The sequence below is a fragment of the Schistocerca cancellata genome, chromosome 2, assembly GCF_023864275.1.
Source record: "Schistocerca cancellata isolate TAMUIC-IGC-003103 chromosome 2, iqSchCanc2.1, whole genome shotgun sequence".
In the NCBI taxonomy this organism is placed as follows: Eukaryota; Metazoa; Arthropoda; class Insecta; order Orthoptera; family Acrididae; genus Schistocerca; species Schistocerca cancellata.
The window spans coordinates 530,558,513-530,583,310 of record NC_064627.1 but is presented as its reverse complement, the minus strand read 5'-3'; positions in this window follow the sequence as shown (position 1 = coordinate 530,583,310).

Here is a 24,798-nt window from a genome sequence, read left to right as displayed (position 1 = left end):
CTAGAACTTAGAACTACTTAAACATAACTAACCTAAGAACATCACACACATCCATGCCCGAGGCAGGATTCGAACCTGCGACCGTAGCGGTCGCGCTGTTCCGGACTGTAGCGCCTAGAACCGCTCGGCCACCCCGGCCGGCCTTTCATTTCAGATTTTGAACTAAAATGGCTGGTAGAGGTCGCTCAGATACAGTAATCGTTGAAATGCTGGCTAATATTTACTAAGATGATGCCACAGATGACTTCGTTGAAGACACGTATGTTTCGCCTGATGTCGGTTCCATTTCTAGTTCTGAGGATGATGATGATGAACATAACGAAGGTTCAAAAGATACTGACGATGACGTTGCTCTTGTGAATCTTTAAAGCCAGAACAAATGGGAACTTTAAGCAATGGGCAGAATTAATTTTAGTTTCTCTTCTCCGAACATTGGTATTCATCCCGATGTAGTCCAAAAGCTTCAAGGACTACCTCCTATATCTTATTCTGAACATTTCATAGACGATAATATTGTATTCCTATGAGGTGAAGAGACCAACAGGTTTACTACGTAGAACGTTACTGCAAACGGAACTCCAGTTCAAAAGCTATCAAAATGGTATGACACCAATACTGATGAAATGCGCAAGTTTTGTGGGTCATTCTTTGGATGGAACTCATGGAGTTTCCCAAACTGAAGAATACATGAAAATGGGATACCAAAAATAACGAATCATAACAGATTTGAGTTGTTACTTTCGACGTTGCTTTTATCAAATAATGAGCAAGAAAGAGATTCAGGATACAGGCTCCTCAAAATTTCACAATTTATGAATATTTTGGGAAAGAAACTCAACGGATCCGATACTCCAGAAGAAGTGGTATGTGTAGACGAAAGACAAGTACCATTTCGTGGACGCATTTACTTTTGACAATACATCCCCAACATAGTGTTAAGATTTAAAGCTTTTTGTTGTTGGAGGTTATAATTATTCATCCAAAGTCAACACTGGTAAAGAAAGAGCGGGCGATACAACTGTTAGCGAGAGGGTGGTAACAGAATTAACGGATGGATAATTAGATAGTTGTAAAACAGTGTATACTATCTGCTACACTAGTGTTTCAGTACGTAAAAGGTTAATCCAGCGAAAGACACACTTGGTAGGCACGTACGAGGAAATCGAAAGGATAATCCCCGCCGGCCGGAGTGCCGAGCGGTTCTAGACGCTACAGTCTGGAACCGCGCGACCACTACGGTCGCAGGTTCGAATCCTACTTCGGACATGGATGTGTGTGATGTCCTTAGGTTAGTTAGGTTTAAGTAATTCTAAGTTCTAGGGGACTGATGACCACAGATGTTAAGTCCCATAGTGCTCAGAGCCATTTGAACCACCTGCTTTCTTCCCTCTGCCACATTGCATTTCAAAAAACCTGTGTGTAATCATTGTCTCCAGGCCCGTAGCGGATATCGGACAAATGCCGTTTCTCATACCCTTGAATGTCCGAACTTTTCCAGGGGTACTGACCCACGGTCATCGTTCTTGTCAAAGAGCTTTACCAGCAGCGCGCGGTCCTTCATGGAGACAGTCACGATAGGCGTCTCGGATACAAATTGAGAAACAGTGCGTGTGTTGGTGTCCATAATCAGACGCTTACATCGCCATGTGTTGGTGATATTTTCGTTAAATTAGTATTTTGTTCCATGACTTCCCCCTCCCCCCCCCCCCCTCTGTCAATATACACTCCTGGAAATTGAAATAAGAACACCGTGAATTCATTGTCCCAGGAAGGGGAAACTTTATTGACACATTCCTGGGGTCAGATACATCACACGATCACACTGACAGAACCACAGGCACATAGACACAGGCAACAGAGCATGCACAATGTGGGCACTAGTACAGTGTATATCCACCTTTCGCAGCAATGCAGGCTGCTATTCTCCCATGGAGACGATCGTAGAGATGCTGGATGTAGTCCTGTGGAACGGCTTGCCATGCCATTTCCACCTGGCGCCTCAGTGGACCAGCGTTCGTGCTGGACGTGCAGACCGCGTGAGACGACGCTTCATCCAGTCCCAAACATGCTCAATGGGGGACAGATCCGGAGATCTTGCTGGCCAGGGTAGTTGACTTACACCTTCTAGAGCACGTTGGGTGGCACGGGATACATGCGGACGTGCATTGTCCTGTTGGAACAGCAAGTTCCCTTGCCGGTCTAGGAATGGTACAACGATGGGTTCGATGACGGTTTGGATGTACCGTGCACTATTCAGTGTCCCCTCGACGATCACCAGTGGTGTACGGCCAGTGTAAGAGATCGCTCCCCACACCATGATGCCGGGTGTTGGCCCTGTGTGCCTCGGTCGTATGCAGTCCTGATTGTGGCGCTCGCCTGCACGGCGCCAAACACGCATACGACCATCATTGGCACCAAGGCAGAAGCGATCTCATCGCTGAAGACGACACGTCTCCATTCGTCCCTCCATTCACGCCTGTCGCGACACCACTGGAGGCGGGCTGCACGATGTTGGGGCGTGAGCGGAAGACGGCCTAACGGTGTGCGGGACCGTAGCCCAGCTTCATGGAGACGGTTGCGAATGGTCCTCGCCGATACCCCAGGAGCAACAGTGTCCCTAATTTGCTGGGAAGTGGCGGTGCGGTCCCCTATGGCACTGCGTAGGATCCTACGGTCTTGGCGTGCATCCGTGCGTCGCTGCGGTCCGGTCCCAGGTCGACGGGCACGTGCACCTTCCGCCGACCACTGGCGACAACATCGATGTACTGTGGAGACCTCACGCCCCACGTGTTGAGCAATTCGGCGGTACGACCACCCGGCCTCCCGCATGCCCACTATACGCCCTCGCTCAAAGTCCGTCAACTGCACATACGGTTCACGTCCACGCTGTCGCGGCATGCTACCAGTGTTAAAGACTGCGATGGAGCTCCGTATGCCACGGCAAACTGGCTGACACTGACGGCGGCGGTGCACAAATGCTGCGCAGCTAGCGCCATTCGACGGCCAACACCGCGGTTCCTGGTGTGTCCGCTGTGCCGTGCGTGTGATCTACATCTACATCTACATCTACATCCATACTCCGCAAGCCACCTGACGGTGTGTGGCGGAGGGTACCTTGAGTACCTCTATCGGTTCTCCCTTCTATTCCAGTCTCGTATTGTTCGTGGAAAGAAGGATTGTCGGTATGCCTCTGTGTGGGCTCTAATCTCTCTGATTTTATTCTCATGGTCTCTTCGCGAGATATACGTAGGAGGGAGCAATATAGTGCTTGACTCTTCGGTGAAGGTATGTTCTCGAAACTTTGACAAAAGCCCGTACCGAGCTACTGAGCGTCTCTCCTGCAGAGTCTTCCACTGGAGTTTATCTATCTTCTCCGTAACGCTATCGCGATTACTGAATGATCCTGTAACGAAGCGCGCTGCCCTCTGTTGGATCTTCTCTATATCTTCTATCAACCCTATCTGGTACGGATCCCACACTGCTGAGCAGTATTCAAGCAGTGGGTGAACAAGCGTACTGTAACCTACTTCCTTTGTTTTCGGATTGCATTTCCTTAGGATTCTTCCAATGAATCTCAGTCTGGCATCTGCTTTACCGACGCTCAACATTATATGATCATTCCGTTTTAAATCACTCCTAATGCGTACTCCCAGATAATTTATGGTATTAACTGCTTCCAGTTGCTGACCTGCTATTTTGTAGCTAAATGATAAAGGATCTATCTTTCTGTGTATTCGCAGCGCATTACACTTGTCTACATTGAGATTCAATTGCCATTCCCTGCACCATGCGTCAATTCGTTGCAGATCCTCCTGCATTTCAGTACAATTTTCCATTGTTACAACCTCTCGATACACCACAGCATCATCTGCAAAAAGCCTCAGTGAACTTCCGATGTCATCCACCAGGTCATTTATGTATATTGCGAATAGCAACAGTCCTATGACACTCCCCTGCGGCACACCTGAAATCACTCTTACTTCGGAGGACTTCTCTCCATTGAGAATGACATGCTGCGTCCTGTTATCTAGGAACTCCTCAATCCAATCACACAATTGGTCTGATAGTCCATATGCTCTTACTTTGTTCATTAAACGAATGTGGGAAACTGTATCGAACGCCTTGCGGAAGTCAAGAAACACGGAATCTACCTGTGAACCCGTGTCTATGGCCCTCTGAGTCTCGTGGACGAATAGCGCGAGCTGGGTTTAACATGACCGTCTTTTTCGAAACCCATGCTGATTCCTACAGAGTAGATTTCTAGTCTCCAGAAAAGTCATTATACTCGAACACAATACGTGTTCCAAAATTCTACAACTGATCGACGTTAGAGATATAGGTCTATAGTTCTGTACATCTGTTCGACGTCCCTTCTTGAAAACGGGGATGACCTGTGCCCTTTTCCAATCCTTTGGAACGCTACGCTCTTCTAGAGACCTACGGTACACCGCTGCAAGAAGGGGGGCAAGTTCCTTCGCGTACTCTGTGTAAAATTGAACTGGTATCCCATCAGGTCCAGAGGCCTTTCCTCTTTTGAGCGATTTTAATTGTTTCTCTATCCGTCTGTCGTCTATTTCGGTATCTACCATTTTGTCATCTGTGCGACAATCTAGAGAAGGAACTACAGTGCAATCTTCCTCTGTGAAACAACTTTGGAAAAAGACATTTAGTATTTCGGCCTTTAGTCCGTCATCCTCTGTTTCAGTACCATCTCGGTCACAGAGTGTCTGGACATTTTGTTTTGATCCACCTACCGCTTTGACATAAGACCAAAATTTCTTAGGATTTTCTGCCAAGTCAGTACATAGAACTTTACTTTCAAATTCATTGAACGCCTCTCGCATAGCCCTCCTCACACTACATTTCGCTTCGCGTAATTTTTGTTTGTCTGCAAGGCTTTGGCTATGTTTATGATTGCTGTGAAGTTCCCTTTGCTTCCGCAGCAGTTTTCTAACTCGGTTGTTGTACCACGGTGGCTCTATTCTATCTCTTACGATCTTGCTTGGCATATACTCATCTAACGCATTATGTACGACGGTTTTGAACTTTGTCCACTGATCCTCAACACTATCAGTACTTGAGACAAAACTTTTGTGTTGAGCCGTCAGGGACTCTGAAATCTGCTTTTTGTCACTTTTTCTAAACAGAAAAATCTTCCTACCCTTTTTAATATTCCTATTTACGGCTGAAATCATCGATGCCGTAACCGCTTTATGATCGCTGATTCCCTGTTCTACATTAACTTTTTCAAATAGTTCGGGTCTGTTTGTCACCAGAAGGTCTAATATGTTATCGCCACGGGTCGGTTCTCTGTTTAACTGCTCAAGGTAGTTTTCAGATAAAGCACTTAAAAAAATTTCTCTGGATTCTTTGTCCCTGCCACCCGTTATGAACGTCTGAATCTCCCAGTCTATATCCGGCAAATTAAAATCTCCACCCAGAACTATAACATGGTGGGGAAATCTACTCGAAATATTTTCCAAATTATCCTTCAGGTGCTCAGCCACAACAGCTGCTGAGCCAGGGGGCCTATAGAGACATCCAATTACCATGTCTGAGCCTGCTTTAACCGTGACCTTCACCCAAATCATTTCACATTTCGGATCTCCGTCAATTTCCTTCGATACTATTGCACTTCTTATCGCTGTAAACACGCCTCCTCCTTCACTGTCCAGCCTGTCTCTGCGGTATACATTCCAATCTGAGTTTAGGATTTCATTACTGTTTACATCTGGTTTCAGCCAACTTTCTGTCCCTAGTACTATATGGGCGTTGTGACCGTTTATTAATGAGAGCAGTTCTGGGACCTTTCTGTAGACGCTCCTGCAGTTTACTATTAGCACATTAATATTGTTATTCCCTGTTGCATTTTGCCTACTCCTACCTTGCCGCATCTCAGGAGGCGTCTTGTCGGGCCTAGGGAGGGGATTCTCTAACCTAAAAAACCCCCATGTGCACTCGACACGTACTCCGCTACCCTTGTAGCCGCTTCCGGCGTGTAGTGCACGCCTGACCTATTCAGGGGGACCCTACATTTCTCCACCCGATAGCGGAGGTCGAGAAATTTGCACCCCAGATCTCCGCAGAATCGTCTGAGCCTCTGGTTTAAGCCTTCCACTCGGCTCCAAACCAGAGGACCGCGGTCGGTTCTGGCAACGATACTGCAAATAGTTAGCTCTGATTTCACCCCGCGAGCGAGGCTTTCCGCCTTCACCAATTCCGCCAACCGCCTGTACGAACTGAGGATGACCTCTGAACCCAGACGGCAGGAGTCATTGGTGCCGACATGAGCAACAATTTGCAGTCGGGTGCACCCAGTGCTCTCTATCGCCGCCGGCAGGGCCTCCTCCACATCTCGGATGAGACCCCCCGGCAAGCAGACAGAGTGAACACTGGCCTTCTTCCCCGACCTTCCCGCTATTTCCCTAAGGGGCTCCATCACCCGCCTAACGTTGGAGCTCCCAATAACTAATAAACCCCTCCCCCCGTGTGCCAGCTCGGACTTTGCTGAAGGAGCAGCCACATGTCCACTCACAGGCAGAGCGGGCGATGCCACACGGCCAGCCTCCACATTGACCCTCATTGCTTGTACAGCCCTCTCGCAGTGTCCGGAGCAAGTATGGTGAGTCTGACACACCGGTGTCAATGTGTTCTTTTTTCCATTTCCAGGAGTGTATATTGACGTCATTTTGAGCAATGTTTCTCTTGCTACAACTTTTTGCTACTGGAACTTTTGTTAATATTTTGTCCGGCTCTTACCGCAATGTACTTTCTCGGAATTTCAGTAGTAAATGTCTTCGTGATGCTCAACGCTTCTCTTGTAGCGGCCGCCAGAGGAGTTCGTGGAGCATCTCTGTATCGCTATCGCGTCGACCAAACGATCTCTTGACAAAACACGCCGCTTCTCGTTGGATCTTTTTTATCTGTTTTATTAAATTGGTTCAAATGACTCTGAGCAGTATTGCGACCGTAGTGGTCGTGCTGTTCCGGACAGAAGCGCCTAGAACCGCTCAGCCACAACGGCCGGCCTGTTTTATTAATCCAACCTGGCTGGTAAGGGTCCCCACTCAAATGCTGTGAAAGTCTGTTACCTCAGATCTCGCTAGTGGTACAGGATGTTTCAGAGAGATACATCAAATTTCACGAGACTGTTTTCTACGTGAAGGAAGTAAGAAACTTGGACTGAATTTTAAATGCCGCATCGGAATTAAAAGTTTACCTTGGCGCCATGTATAAGGTGTGATAGTTGTCGGTATGTGTAATCCCTCTGAGCTAGCTTGTTCGCTCGCTCGTTCACTACCCCACTTGCGACGAGTCGGTGGTGGCAAGAACGCAGCAACAAAAGACGTTTCGCATTCTTCATTTCGGCAGGTATGTTACAGTTGTGCAGCTTGATTTTAACAACGAGCAGCCTCAACAATGGATCGACCGTAAAGCGCGTACCAACCTTCCTCTGTGGTATTAACGTCCGAGCCCGACTTATTTCACGCTGTGTGATTTTTTTAGGGTTGCGTACCTTAATCGGTGAAAACGGAAGCCTTATAGAATCACTTTGTTGTCCGTCCGTCTGTCTGTCTGTCTGTGAAGACCCCTTTTTCTCAGCATCAAGTTGAGATTTACACTCAAGAGCCAAAGAAACTGGTACACCTGTCTAACATCGTGTAAGGCCCCCACGAGTACTCGAAGTGCCGCAACACGACGTGGCATGGACTCGACTGATGTGTGAAGTAGTGCTGGAGGAAATTGACGCCATACATTCTGCATGGCTCTCCATCAATGCGTAAGACTACGGGGGGTCGGGCGTGGGGGGGGGGGGGGATGGAGATCTCTTCTGAAGAGCACGTTGTAAGGGGCATCCCATATATGCTCAGTAGCGTTCATGTCTGGGGAGTATGGTGGCCATCAGAAGTGTTTAAACTCATAAGAGTGTTCCTGGAGCCATTCTGTAGCACTTCTGGACGTGTGGGGTGTCACATTGTCCTGCTGGAATTGCTCAAGTCCATCGGAATGCGCAATGGACACAAATGGATGCACGTGATCAGACAGGCTGTTGGCCTGTTAGAGCCACCTGTTAGAGCCGTATCTAGACGTGTCAGGGGTCCCATATGACTCCAACAGCACTCGCCCCACACCATCACAGAGCCTCCACCAGCTTGACCAGTTCGCTGTTGGCATGCAGGGTCCATGGATTCATGAGGTTGTCTCCATACCTGTACACGTCCATCCGCTCAATACAATATGAAACGAGACTCGTCCGACCGGGCAACATGTTTCCAGTCATCAACAATCCAATGTCGGTGTTGAGAGGCCTAGGCGAGGGGTAAAGCTATGTGTCGTGCAGTCATCAAGGGTACATGACTGGGGCTTTGGCTCCAAAAGCTCGTATCGATGATGTTTCATTGAATGGTTCGCACGCTGACACTTGTTGATGGCCCAACACAAATCGGCAGCAGTTTGCAGAAGGGTTGCATTTCTGCCACGGTGAACGATTCTCTTCAGTTGTTGTTGGTCCCATTCTGCGGGATCTTTTTCCGGCCGCAGCGATGTTGGGGGTTTGATGTTTTACCGTATTCACGATATATACGGTACACTCGAGAAATGGTTGTACGGGAAAATCCCCACTTTATCGCTACCTCGGAGATGCTGTGTCCCAGCACTCGTGCGCCGACTATAACATCACGCTCAGACTCAGTTAAATCTTGATAACCTGCAATTGTAGCAGCAGTATCCGATCTAACAGCTGCGCCAGACACTTGTCTTAAATATGCGTTGCCGACCGCAGCGCCGTATTCTGCCTGTTTACATACAGGGTGTTTCAAAAATGACCGGTATCTTTGAAACGGCAATACAAACTAAACGTGCAGCAATAGAAATACACCGTTTGTTGCAATATGCTTGGGACAACAGTACATTTTCAGGCAGACAAACTTTCGAAATTACAGTAGTTACAATTTTCAACAACAGATGGCGCTGCGGTCTGGGAAACTCTATAGTACGATATTTTCCACATATCCACCATGCGTAGCAATAATATGGCGTAGTCTCTGAATGAAATTACCCGAAACCTTTGACAACGTGTCTGGCGGAATGGCTTCACATGCAGATGAGATGTACTGCTTCAGCTGTTCAATTGTTTCTGGATTCTGGCGGTACACCTGGTCTTTCAAGTGTCCCCACAGAAAGAAGTCACAGGGGTTCATGTCTGGCGAATAGGGAGGCCAATCCACGCCGCCTCCTGTATGTTTCGGATAGCCCAAAGCAATCACACGATCATCGAAATATTCATTCAGGAAATTAAAGACGTCGGCCGTGCGATGTGGCCGGGCACCATCTTGCATAAACCACGAGATGTTCGCAGTGTATCTAAGGCAGTTTGTACCGCCACAAATTCACGAAGAATGTCCAGATAGCGTGATGCAGTAATCGTTTCGGATCTGAAAAATTGGCCAATGATTCCTTTGGAAGAAATGGCGGCCCAGACCAGTACTTTTTGAGGATGCAGGGACGATGGGACTGCAACATGGGGCTTTTCGGTTCCCCATATGCGCCAGTTCTGTTTATTGACGAAGCCGTCCAGGTAAAAATAAGCTTCGTCGGTAAACCAAATGCTGCCCACATGCATATCGCCGTCATCAATCCTGTGCACTATATCGTTAGCGAATGTCTCTCGTGCAGCAATGGTAGCGGCGCTGAGGGGTTGCCGCGTTTGAATTTTGTATGGATAGAGGTATAAACTCTGGCGCATGAGACGATACGTGGACATTGGCGTCATTTGGACCGCAGCTGCAACGCAGCGAACGGAAACCCGAGGCCGCTGTTGGATCACCTGCTGCACTAGCTGCGCGTTGCCCTCTGTGGTTGCCGTACGCAGTCGCCCTACCTTTCCAGCACGTTCATCCGTCACGTTCCCAGTCCGTTGAAATTTTTCAAACAGATCCTTTATTGTATCGCTTTTCGGTCCTTTGGTAACATTAAACCTCCGTTGAAAACTTCGTCTTGTTGCAACAACACTGTGTTCTAGGCGGTGGAATTCCAACACCAGAAACATCCTCTGTTCTAAGGAATAAACCATGTTGTCCACAGCACACTTGCACGTTGTGAACAGCACACGCTTACAGCAGAAAGACGACGTACAGAATGGCGCACCCACAGACTGCGTTGTCTTCTATATCTTTCACATCACTTGCAGCGCCATCTGTTGTTGAAAATTGTAACTACTGTAATTTCGAAAGTTTGCCCGCCTGAAAATGTACTGTTGTCACAAGCATATTGCAAAAAACGGTGTATTTCTATCGCTGCTCGTTTAGTTTTTATTGCCGTTTCAAAAATACCGGTCATTTTTGAAACACCTTGTATATCTGCATTTGAATACGGATACCTATACTAGTTTTTCTGGCGCTTCAGTGGATATCAAATGCTAGGCTCTACGTTCGTTTGACGGTGTAAAAAATTTAAGCTTCTAGGTCAAAGAAATCGGAATATACGGCGATTTATGTGTCATTTCTCGATACCCACAAACTGATTCATCGAAACCTGTAGATTAACATAGTTTGTATATTGAAGGAGCAGGACGGGGGGCGGCGGGAGGAAGGTAAAGAAAGGGAAGGAACTACTGATGTCAGCTGCATCGGGACTTTGTGCGGCATCAGCGGCGACATGTGAAACTGTGTGCCAGACCGGGATTGTAATCTGTGATCAACTGTTTACTAGGCAGTTGCGTTAACTGCTGCACCACCCTGACACAGTGTTGATCACAAGAGGGCGGACTGTCTCGGCACGTTTCTCGTCCGCCCCACATCCAACTTAGCGCCAACTGTGGACAGTCCTTGTCCAAGTCCTCCAAGCAGGAGATTCACGCAGGAGACCGGACGTAAATTGTGCATCTGCACTGAACATGGTGGATTCGTTGCCCATCTAGGTGAATCAATTATATCTCGGTCCGGCAAACATTTTAACTCGTCGCCGCTGATGCCGCACAGAGTTCTGATGCAGCTGATATCAGCAGTTCCTTCCCTTTCCTTTCCTTTCTCCCCCCCCCCCCCCCCCCCCCGCCCCCTTTTCCTTTACTTAATATACCGGTTGGTTATAATTAAACTATCCTTATGTAACACATTACAACACACACACTAATTACCGTACGAGGACCAAACTTGGTAGCATTAATGTCAAGGATCTGGAGAAGAGAAATAACGCAGTATCAATTCAATTCAAACACTTTCATTGTGCTGCTACGGTACACCTACCATTACATACCGGTATCATTAGTGTTCCAAAAGGGGCTCAATGTGATGCCCATCAGTGTCGAGAAGAGTCTGAAAGCGCAGGATTGCATTCTGCACAGCAGAACGAAGCATGTCGGTAGGTATGCTGGCTACCTCTCTTGATATGCTGCGATTTAGATCAGCACATGTCTGAATGTTAGCCTGGTAAACCCTGTCCTTCAGGTAGCCCCACAACCAGAAATCACAGGGAGTGAGATCAGGTGATCGTCCCGGCCAAGCATTTGGAAACGATCGGCTGATAATTCGATCGTTTCCAAATGTGTTTTGGAGAAGCAGGTGAACTTCACGAACGATGTGCGGTGGGGTCCATCTTGCATCAAAACTGTTGACTTCAATGCGTCTCTCTCCTGTAGGGCGGGTATGACCTGCTGGCCAAGCATATCACGGTAACGCTTGCCAGTCACACTGCACATTCAAATGGCTCTGAGCACTATGGGACTCAACTGCTGAGGTCATTAGTCCCTAGAACTTAGAACTAGGTAAACCTAACTAACCTAAGGACATCACAAACATCCAAGCCCGAGGCAGGATTCGAACCTGCGACCGTAGCGGTCTTCCGATTCCAGACTGCAGCGCCTTTAACCGCACGGCCACTTCGGCCGGCACACTGCACGTCTTTGGTCCTTGAGCGCCAACCTGTTCAAAAAAACAATGGGCCACTAATGAACGTAGCCATGAAGCCACACCATACGAAGACACGTTCGCCATACAGAGGAACTTCATGGAGGTGAAGATTCCCACACCGGTCGGAGAGAAATCAGCTTCGTCTGACCATCAGATGATCCAGAACCAGACCTCGTCAACTTCAATCATTGGAAGAAAGTGGAGAGCGAAGTCAAGACGTCGTTGTGCGTCCTGTGGTGCAAGCTGCTGTGCGATATGGATCTTGCACTGACACCATTTGAGAAGGTTTCGAAGCACGTTACAGTGGACCACGGGATGTTCAACTGTCGTGACACATCACGCGAACTCCTTGACGATTGGGTATTGCACGCAGCTTTGTCTTTCGTAGCAGCAGCGATTTCATCAACCACCTGTAGTGCAACCGGCCGTAGGCCTCTTCCCGGAGTGACTCCCAGTTCTCCAGTAGATTCGAACTTCTTCATCATGTTCCGGACAGCAGGTGGAGAAAGAGGACCTTCCGCAATCTTTCAGCCGGCGGTATTCTCGGAGTGCAGCTGCAGCATTACTTTTGTTTTGATAACAGAACTTCACCAATAATGGCCCTGCTGCTTTTGTCCAATTTCATGTTGATGCATCAACAAGTGCACAGCGACTGGCCAGATGTGTGAGACCATGAATCAGGATGATTGATTACGGCATTTGGTGGCCGTTGCTGGAGCTGGACGGTGGCGCTCTGAAGCATGGAAATCATGCATCGCATACTTTGGACCTGAATGCTACCAAGTTTATAAGGCGTAACATAGAGAACATTTAATTATAACCAACCGGTACAATGTATCACAGCTGCGGATTACGCGTGAGGTCTGTTCTGTCGTACATGTCCGAAAGAACAGACACCGGTGATTCGTATACTGTGGTGATAAATCTTAAACCTTTTTTTAAAATAAAAACAAATGTTACTAACATCTTACATCTTTATTATTAATGTCTACCTATTTGTAGCCCTCTGCCGACAGAGGGCTCGGAATTGTAGCGCTTAACATGACAGTGCCACTGTGTCAGTGTGTGAGAAACAGCGGGCCGTAATCGCGTTTCGAATTCGGAAACTTCATATACTACACACGGAGCACCGTATCCGAGAGCATGACAATGTCAGACCACAATGGAGCGCTGCAACATGTGTAACCAACCACCCGACGCCTTAGGTTCGCTGTCATCGATCATCCTCCATACACTCCCGGCTTGCGCCAGTTCGATCTGTTTCCGAAACTTAAAGAACACCTTCGGGGACAACGCTTTAACAGTAATGAAGCGGTGCAAACAGAGGTGAGGTTGTGACTTCGTCTACGAAGTCAAACATTCTGCAGTGAGGGTATTAATAAACTGGTCGATCGCTGGGAGAAATGCGTTCGTCGCCAGGGTAACTTTGTTCTGAAATAAATATGTAGACATAAAGAATAAAGACGCAGGATATCGATAAAATCTGTTTTATTTAAAAAGCTGTAGGAGTTTTCACATAAGAAATTCGGAGTCATTACTTTTCAGCACGCCCTAGTACGCGCATAGTTAAGTATGTACAGAACCCTCAGAGCGCGAATCCTCTCACACTTGTCTCGTTTTCGCTTTCCTGGGTTGGTTTTCGTGCAACACTGCGTCTACTTGCCTGCCCGCTAACAGCTTTGGAGCAACAGCGACGCCGAGTGGCAGTAACAATTAAAGCCCTAACTCCAGACATACTCACAAAAGTATGAAACGAGTTTGAATATCGCTCAAAATGGCTCTGAGCACTATGGGACTCAACATCTTAGGTCATAAGTCCCCTAGAACTTAGAACTACTTAAACCTAACTAACCTAAGGACATCACACACACCCATGCTCGAGGCAGGATTCGAACCTGCGACCGTAGCAGTCCCGCGGTTCCGGACTGCAGCGCCAGAACCGCTAGACCACCGCGGCCGGCTTGAATATCGCCTGGATGTTTGTTGAAAGTCCGGTGCAGAACACATTGTATGTTGGTGAGCGGCAAATCAAAACTTTCTTTCTAAAAAGTAGCTCAGAGTTGTATGTGCATGCATTTAAAAGATATACCTTTGTAAATCGGATATTCCTTTAGAAAATAAAAACTTTGTAGTTCTGTGCATGAGTAAAAATTTACCCCGCGTTACTATCTTCAGTCATGAAGATATAGTCTTGCAAAACTGGGTGAATCTTTTTGAGACTCCCTCTGTTACTAGGTCTGTCTACTTTGCACCAACCATTTTCTTGAGACATCTGCTACCTTTCAAAAATAACACATGTGCTATTTTTTTCGTCCCCTCCACATACCTTTGTAATCAAATTTATCGAACATATTATTTTGCTTTCCAGCAGAGTGTTCTAAATATTTAAAAATACGTTTTCTTAAAAAGAAGAATCTTAACAATTTGTAATGACTTCGAAATAATGGCTATTTCACACTCACTAAGGGTTGGAGCGACGTGCACAATTTCTTTTCCCACAAAATTCCATGCAGAAATAATTATCTACATCTTTTCTATTTGTCGCCATGGCACGTGAAGCGTATAGTCCTCACTTCGCAGTAAGCAAAGCTCTCAATGCCCTCGCTTGTTTCCACACATTTGTGTGGTCCACCGCAAGATGAGAGAGAGATCTAGCCATTTTAGTTCTCAAAATGCTTTAGCATAATGGGGAACTCCCCACCATGTCGCTTCTGCATCGCCCAGTATGGCTTCAGCCAATTACCGTCTGGCTAGCGGTGAATTTTATTTTTCTTGCTGGGTCGCAGCGTAGCCGTGTTAATGCTGTGCAGCCACTTACCCTAAGTCTCAGCCGTATTTACATTAAAAGGAATAATGTATTGTTCTGGCCTTATCCATTTCTGCCCCGAGGCTCGCCGTTCTCTTGTTAAATGGGGTTTTCCGATGCCATTAACCACCTCCTCAGTTCGTCTCCAAAACGCATTTCACTTTAACTTATTTATTCATGTCCCTGTCCATATATTGGTAGATATTGTTTTGTTAGTTTTCGGTGCATGAGATTAACTGCAATTGCCTTTTGTTGACATAATGTAATTATTGTTTTCTGAGGGTCTCATACTGTATCGTACTGTCATTATAGATCAAGGTTATGTAAGGTCCGTAAAATCCGGATGCCTTACACAATCATTCTAGAACTACATGTAGGCAGGTGTTGTCTGTTGTCTCCTGTTGAAATACGCCATCTGGACTTATCCGAAATAGTGACAGTAGCTCGGGTAGTATGAGGGGCTTTCAATGAGAAATAAAACACCTTTTTTTTTTGAGAGCAGGTTGGTTTTATGCAGGATTTCAGTACGCCATATCACTCAATCTCATTATTCTTTTGGCTACAAAACCCTACTTTTCGACATAACCTCCATTCAATGTGGTGGAATTGAGGCCTCTTTATTGACAGGGCCTCTGTAAGCCCACATGCTATAACTGAGGGATGACACCAAACAGAATAACCACTTCAGAGTCCCAGGAGACCGTCGCTATGACTTTACTGGCTGAGGATGCAGCTTGGAACTTTTTCTTCAGAGGAGAGATGATGTGGCACCACTCCGTCCATTCCCGTTTTGTTTACTGTTTGAAGTGACGACTCCATGTTTCATCGTCTGTGATGATGTTCGAAAAAAATTGTCACGATCAGCCTCGTAACGCACAAGCAATTCGGCAAAGATGGTCCTTTGTCTTTATGCTCTTCTGTTAGGTGGTGAGGAATCCAGCGGGCACACACTTCTGAGGACCCACCAGGTGGACGAGCGTCTCAGCATCACAAACAGGCGTGTCCTGTTAAGTGCCGAGGTGTTTAATTCTGATCTGTCGAATGAGAGTGTCTGCATGTTCCAAGACTGCAAGAGTCACAGCTATGTGTGACCGGCTGGCACATGGAAGATCGAACAGGTTTGTGCGACCTTGTTGCGAAGATGACAGAGGCCTTGCTCAGTGATTCACCGTCTCTCTGTTCACTGCCACGTTTCTGTAGACATTCTGCAAGTGACTATGAATATTTGCGATGCTCTGGTTTTCCGCCAAAAGAAACTTAATGACAGTTGTTTTGCTTGGAATGCACCTCTGTGACATACACCATTTTGAAGACTACGTACTTGTACAGTGTCATCTATCGGAACTTTATGAAACTATAGGGGCTGAAATGAGAATATTCCACGATGTCCCACAACCAATTCTGAATTTTTTCAGCCGAAACGGCCGAAAAAAATGTATTGCATTACCTATTGAACGCCCCTGTAAAACATTCCCAATGTAGCGTCTGCTATCCAGGTTGTCCTCGAAACATAAAAATCGATATAGCGTCATCTCACTTCAGCAACGCCGGTTCGCAGGTTTCAGTTCTCACATAAGTGTCAAACAAGTATTGATTCATCACTATAGGACGCACTGGAACAGAACTTATACGCAAAGTCTATATCTTGCAGCCGCGGCGCCGCAGCGAGTGTTATCCTGGACACGAGCACAATCGCTAGGCGCAAATTGAGATGCGTATAGCGCGTGTGGCGCGGTGCAGGACAGCCCGTTTTTTTTGCAACTTCACAGGTTCAAATGGGACCGTGCAAACTGGGACGCGATGCAATGGGGAAGCGGCACTTGACTGCAACAGGTCGCGCCGCATTGTGGTTGTGGCACTGTTTCAAGCGCGGCGCGGCATGCGGGCACAATGAGGTGCTACCTTCGGCACCAGGCATGTGTGCAGTTGTAAAGTTGGCTGTTGGAAATATATTGCCTTACTACTGAACTTTATTGTTGCTGGGTAGTGTTTCATTTATCACCATTCAATCTCTCGATCTTTTTTCATTAGTACATTGTATTTTCCAAGACATTGAAAATTCTGTCATCCAGTTGCAAAACAAGAGTTTATTAGCCCTTGACTTAGGTTTCGATATTTTTAAAAATACTTTAAAAGGAGTGCGCCTTGTTACATCACATGATGGTACATTAGATTAAGTAAAGCCGAGCGGCTCTTGTCTTATACAAAACTGACAAAACAAGAATTATCCCAAGCCGTGGCTTTAGATAGCAGCCAGATTACACGTATTGTACTTCAAAATGAGTGCTCACTTTTAAATGCCCACAGATAGAGGCTCTCGTCAACATAAAATTGTTACAGCAGTCACAGACCTTAGTCTCTGGCGTTATGCACACGTAATATTTTATCCTGTGACTCCTGTAACAATTTCATGTTGACGAGAGCCTCTACTGTGGGCATTTACTAGTGAGCATGCATTCTAAAGTACGATGTATGTAACCTAGCTGCTATCTAAAGCCATGACTGGGAATAATTCTTGTTTTATCAATTTTTTATATATGATAAGAGCCACTCGGCTTCATTTAATCTAATGTAGCATCATATGATCTCCCAAGACCCACTCCTTCTGAAGAACATATTTTTAAAAATATCGAAACCTGGTCAAGGGCCAATAAACAGTTGTTTTGCAGCTGACTGGCTGATTTTTCAGTCTCTTCAGATTTACACAGTTGCTGTTTCGCAGACATGTTTAAGATTTTATATTTTTCAGTTATTAATATCTATGTAGTTTTGCTGTTGTAATTCGTTACTGTCTTTCTTTTGGCGAGAACAATGCACAATTCAATGACTAGTGAGCCATTAGCTGCTGGGACTGGATCTTCTGCCTACACAATGTTTTTAAATTGCAAGAAAGGACAGAAGATTCATCGAGAGGGTAGTGAAAGATGATGCAATATTATAAAACATGTGATCAAGGAGCAAGGCACGAAATTTTAAATATTACACAGTGAAACAAAATAGTCTACATGCTTCCTATGCTGACATTTCTGTACTGTCTGTTACAAAAATCCTAACAGTGGGAATTTCAGTAGATGTAACCCCTTTGTGCTCCTGCTAAAAAGTGTCCAAGATCTGAAAAATGTTTGTATGAGATTCACTGTGATTACTTGGATATGGATGTAATAAGAGGCTTTATACTACATCCGTGCAGACATCACATTTTCAGTGTAAGCTAGAAACAGTCATGAGACTCCCAAAATAACGGCCCGCATCTCGTGGTCGTGCGGTAGCGTTCTCGCTTCCCACGCCCGGGTTCCCGGGTTCGATTCCCGGCGGGGTCAGGGATTTTCTCTGCCTCGTGATGGCTGGGTGTTGTGTGCTGTCCTTAGGTTAGTTAGGTTTAAGTAGTTCTAAGTTCTAGGGGACTGATGACCATAGATGTTAAGTCCCATAGTGCTCAGAGCCATTTTGAACCAAAATAACGATGTATTAATTGCTGCGTAGGGTAGAGAAAAAGCATTTTATCGATTGCATACACGGCATCAGCATCGATAAATTACACAACAGGCTACTCAAATAAAGAATGCGGTCGGTATTCCTCCGAAAGTCTGAGTATCCTGAAAGAGCCTGGTAATACATTTAATTTGCTGAAATCAGGTCCCGATAATAGCAGGCCCATATTCATGAAAATGTTTTTTCGAACGACGTGAACTCTTCCGCATACAAGACACCTGGCTAGCTTCCGCATTCCTGTCGCGCGAATTGTTCTCAGCTACTAACAGTACGCTAACCATCGTGTTGTGGGATGGATCAATTGTTTACTTTTCTCAGTAACGACTCTTTTATTCACGAATCACACGTTGTCAGTGTGGCAAGCCACGCTGGTCGTTATTTTAATATTGCTCTGATGATGAACAGACAGAAAATCCTTTGGTAAGTTTCGCTTGTGGTCGTTCATTATTAAAAATACGAAAATTGCAACAGAATTGGCGATTTGTTTTTGTGTGATTAGTTAATCTTTCCTCATTCGAAGAAGCATCACCATTTACGAGTAACAACCACATTTCTCTTGTTGACAAGTTTAATTCTGCTTCATTTGCCAAAACACAGTGTAATTTGCACAAACTCATCTTGCGGCAGCTATAGCGACAAAACTCTGAAACATTGTGTCTCATGAAACAAGGAACTGGCGACCAGAGCGGTCAATATCTTACGGAAAACCTCATTGAGTCGATTTGAAGTAACATAAGAGAAGAAATTTCATGTTTATTTTCGTATTAAAAATTATCGTTTTCACTAGCTGGAGATTCTTTTAAAAAGCGAAAAAAATAAAATAAAAACTGTAACTTCTGATTATCACCATAGATAAGAAATATATGAAGATGGTATCTGTTCTTTCTGACATCTCCGAAAGAAGAGATAGCATCTTCATATAGTTAAGGCTAACCGGCCATTGATGTTCTTCTTCTGTGCAGATGCACACGTATTGCCAGAACTCTTCCCGGACTCGGTATGATTGTCTGCCGCGAGTAATGAGTGTAATGGGTAGGGCCACTACGAGTGTAGTGTGTGGACATTAAGTTGGGAATGTGGGTCTCCTGGGGAGCGTGCGAAGGATAAGTCCCTGCAGTTGCACTATCCTCTGTGCCCTCGGTGGCTCAGATGGATATAGCGTCTGCCATCTAAGCAGGAGATCCCGAATTTGAGTCTTAGTCGGGGCACACATTTTCAACTGTCCCTGTTTATGTACACCAGCGCCTGTTGGCAGCGTAGGGTCTTGATTTAATTATCATTTCATAGATAAGAAAGTTTTGTGTGTTAGCGATGTGGCAAAATACTGTCCTCCTTGTCCGCTATCATTCGCCAAAATCTCGTCTCGATGTCTCGAGCGGTTTAGGAGATGTGAGGGATTTTATGAATATTTCATTTTCCCGGGCGCGCGATCGGGAGTAAGCGCAGTACATATGATGCATTTTCTGGAGACTGGAGACAGATAGACACTTCCTCCGTAGTTTAAAGAAAAATTCAGTATGTTAGCTAAATTTCATACGCAGCAACATATGGCGTAATGTAATTCATAGATATCCCTATTTCTCATCGCAAACTTTTCCTAATTTCGGGCAGTGCCTTACTTTAATGTGTATATCACAATAACTATAATCATGAGCGAGATGATGGGCACTTCACCACAAAGCTGGCATATAACGCTACAAGTAACACAAAAATCAAACATTTTTGCCGAATAGTTTGCGCAAAATCGTTTGGGACAGATAACAGGGTGCGCGCTCCCATTCTGTCACCGAAGCCCATCGCCAACCGGGGCGGGCAAAGAATGTGCACGCGGAGATTTGCGCAGCACCTGCGGGAAGTTCGCGTCACGTTGTTATTGTCGTTCCACTTCACACGTGCTATACGCGTCTCAATTTGAGCTTAGTACTCGCGTCCTCTGCCGCGGGGCGATAGCGGCCCAGGTCGTCGATCTGACAGCTCGTTGCCATTGATTGTATAACTACTATGTTTAGACAGAGAGGTGAGGGATCAGGATACTGTGTCAAGACAAATTAATACACTTTTGTGACAGATCAGTATGATTTATTAACAAAACTGTTGCCTCTTAGAGCACCCGGTTCTCGATGTACACTTCCTATGCACTATGTACACAGTCATATCATCAACAAAATCAAATTTCGCATCAGTTCCAAGACCTCGACGAGGTATGCCTCGCCGTCGTGTACATAGTGCATATCGTTGGCTTCCTACCACCTACAAAACGGTTCTCGAAGTGGATACTAATTGCCGCATGAATGTGGACACCGCTAAAGTCATCGACGTTCTCCATAGGTCTGCTGTTTTCCGAGGTGGCAGAGTAGACTTAACATTAGTGTACCACTTGCTGTCTGGAGGAGGAGGAGGAGGAGATTAGTGTTTAACGTCCCGTCGACAACGAGGTCATTAGAGACGGAGCGCAAGCTCGGGTGAGGGAAGGATGGGGAAGGAAATCGACCGTGCTCTTTCAAAGGAACCATCCCGGCATTTGCCTGAAGCGATTTAGGGAAATCACGGAAAACCTAAATCAGGATGGCCGGAGACGGGATTGAACCGTCGTCCTCCCGAATGCGAGTCCAGTGTGCTAACCACTGCGCCACCTCGCTCGGTCCTTGCTGTCTGGGGATTTGTGGCTTCTGGGCAATGAAACCCGTCAGCATTGCAACGTGTCACAATTCCAGCTCACAGTGGACAAGGTCTAAGTGACCTACAGATTAACTGATTTGGTCGGCACGACGATGCATTCAAATGGCCAGACGTAGCGCCTGATTTGCTAACAAGGGAACCTCCCCATCGCACCCCCCTCAGATTTAGTTATAAGTTGGCACAGTGGATAGGCCTTGAAAAACTGAACACAGATCAATCGAGAAAACAGGAAGAAGTTTTGTGGAACTATGAAAAAAATTAGTAAAACATACAAACTGAGTAGTCCATGCGAACATAGGCAACATCATGGACACTCGGAGTCAAGGAGCGCCGTGGTCCCATGGTTAGCTCCGGTGTGGTCTAGTGGTTTTATATTTGTAACAAAAAAAAATCGATTGTATTCACAACATTTCCTTAAAAAAAAGTGGCTAGAATACCTGGCTGTCACCCAGGAAGCCCGGGTTCGATTCCCGGTACCGGAACCAAAGACCTATTTATATTATTTATGTGTAAAATCAGGCAGCAGATGCCTACTTTAATTCATTACTTTCCTGAAGAAGAGAATTTTACTTATCAGCAATAATGAGTTTGCTTCTTTTCGTTTTTCCACGCACGGAGAAAGAAAATTATAGATGCAGTTACGTTTCCAAAACAATTATGTGAAAGCCTTCTCAATGGAATTTACATTTATTTTTATTCAAGCCATGTTGCAAACAAAGGCAATAGAAGGGACATACTTCGTTTGTCGTTCAAAAGAAGCGTGTTTCCACATCATCAAGTTACATTCTCTCTTTAAAGGCGGAGAAGCCGGGCCGAGAAGGCAAAAATTGGCGAGCGTAAAGGACGGGTTGAAGGGGAGGCAGGAGACCCGTAAAAAAAAAAAAAAAAAGAAAATGGTTAGCGAGAGCAGCTGCGGAACAAGAGGTCCTAGGTTCAAGTCTTCCCTCGCGTGAAAAGTTTAATTTTTTATTTTCAGTTTATGTGACAAACTCTTATGTTTTCATCACTTTTTTGGGAGTGATTATCACATCCACAAGAAAACCTAAATCGGGCAAGGTAGAAGAATCTGTGTAACCATTCGCTATGTGTACAAGTTAGGTGGGTCGACAACATATTCCTGTCACGTGACGCACATGCCGTCACCAGTGTCGTATAGAATATATCAGACGTGTTTTCCCGTGGAGGAATCGGTTGACGTATGACCTTGCGATCAAATGTTTTCGGTTCCCCTTTCGTCTACTAATCGCACGGTTTTGCGGTGGGGTCGCAAAACACAGACACTAAACTTATTGCAGTGAACAGAGACGTCAATGAACGAACGGACAGATCATAACTTTGCGAAAATAAAGAAAGTAAAGTTTTCAGTCGAGGGAAGACTTGAACCAAGGACATCTCGTTGTGTAGTTATTCACGCTAACCACGAGACCACGGCACTTCTGAGCTCAGTCTCCTTGATGTAGCCTATCTTGCCCATGGACTACTCAGTTTGTATATTTTACTAATTTTTTTCACGGTTCCACACAACTTCTTCCTGTTTTCTCGATTGATCTATGTTCAGTTTTTCAAGGCCTATCCACTGTGCCAACTTATAACTAAATCTGAGGGGGGTGCGATGGGGAGGTTCCCTTGTAAGTAGCTCTTGGTTGCAGTAGAGGACACGCGCGAACATGGGCCATGGTCCTTCTGTATCGAAAAAGAAGCATTAATCACAGCTGATGACTCTCACACAGCAAAAAGAAAATATGCGTTAAAATGATTTTTGAAATGAAATCAGTGTTGTTACCTGACGTTTTGAATGAACTTTATTGCTACAGTTTTTGCACTAACCAGAGGACAGACTATGACAGTCTGATTGCACTGATACTTCTGTGATTCCATAGATTATGTAGCAGGATAGTTTCATGAGACAAGCAGTGAGTGCTGAGGAAAGACGCATTCTTGGCTACTGAAAGGGACATAGGCTGTTGTCTATATGCAGATTGAAGCGACGAATGAGAATTTGTATCATGGCCGGGATTCGAACCCGGGTCTCCTGCTCATTAGGCAGATGCGCTAACCACTACGTCACCTGCACATAGTACTGATTGCAGGCGCTTCATCCACTCGAGAAAACACTGCATTTTCTGGATCAGGAGTCCTTGGTACCAACTGTCGTTTTCCCTTAATCGTTGGAACAGTCTTGGAAACATGGTGTGAGCCAGATGTCCTCTAGGAGGATATTTGGTCCTGTGCAACCTTTCCGTTTCTCTGCTGCTTCCATTTGCTTGCCATTTGCATACGTCTACATCTACATCTGCGTGATTACTCTGCTATTCACAATAAAGTGCCTGGCAGAGGGTTCAATGGACCACCTTCATGCTGTCTCTCTACCGTTCCACTCTCGAACGGCACGCGGGAAAAACGAGCACTTAAATTTTTCTGTGTGAGCCCTGATTTCTCTTATTTTATCCTGATGATCATTTCTCCGTATGTAGGTGGGTGCCAACAGAATGCTTTCGCAATCGGAGGAGAAAACTGGTTATTGAAATTTCAGGAGAAGATCCCGTCGCAACGAAAAACGCCTTTGTTTTACTGACTGCCACTCCAATTCACGTATCATGTCTGTGACACTATCTCCCCTATTTCACGATAATACAAAACGAGCTGCCCTTCTTTGTACTTTTTCGATGTCATCCGCCAGTCCCACCTGATGCGGATCCCACGCTGCACAGCAATACTCTAGAATAGGGCGGACAAGCATAGTGTAAGCAGTCTCTTTGTAGACCTGTTGCACCTTCTAAGTGTTGTGCCAATGAATCGCAATGTTTAGTTTGCTCTACCCACAATATTATCATGTCTGCAAGTTCCATTATTGAGTAAAACTGCATCTGGTTAGGGACAATCCGTAGACGTTAGTGCTTCAGTTTATAAACACAAACTGCAGTCTACTACAGTACAGACATGTATGTACACCAAAACTGCTCATGTCAGTGTATGATGTGTTAACTACAATAGATCAGTTGAGTTATTATCGCAGCCTGTGTTCGTCGGAACTGCTTACCCTACAAGTACCGACACATGTGTTTCACTGCCAGGGGTATCAGAACGATTTTCGCCTATAACTTTCAACTCTGTAGTTTCCGGACCAAGGTCCCTTACCTCAAATCGATACATTTTCCCTTCGCCATCATTCCTGAAAGTTTGTAACATCATGACGAAATCACCCTACATATTTGTTAACCATTATAATACTGTGTTTAACCATTTTATTAAAAAGATTGATATTTAAATTACATAATAATACGAAACACTTGTTATGATATTACCCCGACGTTACCACGAAAAATCTAAGGTGTGGACACGAACTGCACACACAGAATTTTTTTTCCTTGCTTTACTGGTAGGTGTAAGATCAGCTTTCGTGCAGAGCTGTGTTGTCCAGATTTAGTAACAGGTCGCTTGCAAACAACTAAAAACAAAAAAAAAAAACTTTTAGTTTCCTTAATGTCAAGAAGCTTGCACCGGACTTGTCTGTAATTTGTAGCGACAGTTAAGGAAATTGATTCCACTTATTAGACGTACAGGACGCGATAGAAAAACGGGCTATTTTAATGAATTTTTAGAAGTGGAATGGCATTGTTGGAAACACTGAACGTTTGTCGTATGTTTCAGGTAGGTTCGCCAGGTAGGTTTACTAAGATGGAGCGCTGGAGAGTGCTGTGTACGCTTTTTACAAAAACGGTAACTGTGTTGCTGCTGCTATACGGGAATATTTAATCTTACACAGAATTATCCTTTACCATTGACACATTCAGTCAGATTACGGATGAAAATCTTTGAAGTAACAGGAAGCATACTTAAAGTGAAGCCGTCAGGAAGGCCCAGAAGTTGTCGTTCACAGGAACAGGCGGAAGAGGTGCAAAAGCGTTCTGTGAG